Here is an 804-nt window from a genome sequence, read left to right on the forward strand (position 1 = left end):
TTTTCTTATATATATATATAAGCAATTCAATTCTAAGCAATTTTACAGATCAAATCCTAACTAAATCAGATATTCAATAATTTTTCCTTCGAGCTTCTTTGCTCTTCTTCAACAACCTCGTCATCATCGTTATTATCATCATCTTCTTAAACAAGGAAAAAAATGATACATGCTTGCACTTTTTTTATTAGACTTGTATTAACTTAGTTAAAATTGCAAAGATACTTTAATTTGACAAACGATTTTCGGTCTGATATCAAAGCTTAAATATTACTAGTATTTTTACTCATATTAACGTTATGAGAATATACATTTTTTTAAATTACGGTTTACTTTATTCTGACCGTATAGATTATGCACACAAAAAATTTATAAAATCAAATTATTTTTACAAAAAAAAGTCGTAGGTTGACAAAAGTCTCTGGCTAAGAAGACCAATATATCAATAGATAAAAAATCAAATAATAAGATTTTTAATTATTATTTTTATATAAAAAGTCTCATTTTTTATTAATAATTAATTTTAACATTCGTTATCTAAAATTTGAAACAATTTAACGTGTATACAAGGGAGTTTATTAATTTTGGAAAAAAATATTTTCGCTCAATTTTAATAAGAGAGTGTAATGTGACACATTTGATTATTAAATTAGATAGTAATATACATAATATAGGTATATTTAAATTTTAATTTTAATATTTCAATTTTAATTTTAATGCAATTAAAGAATATCATGTTGTACATTTTGATTGTCAAATTAGTAATTAGTCATTGATATTAATAATGATATATAAAATAGATAG

This window comes from Arachis ipaensis, chromosome B01 (genome assembly GCF_000816755.2).
Source record: "Arachis ipaensis cultivar K30076 chromosome B01, Araip1.1, whole genome shotgun sequence".
Classification (NCBI taxonomy): domain Eukaryota; kingdom Viridiplantae; phylum Streptophyta; class Magnoliopsida; order Fabales; family Fabaceae; genus Arachis; species Arachis ipaensis.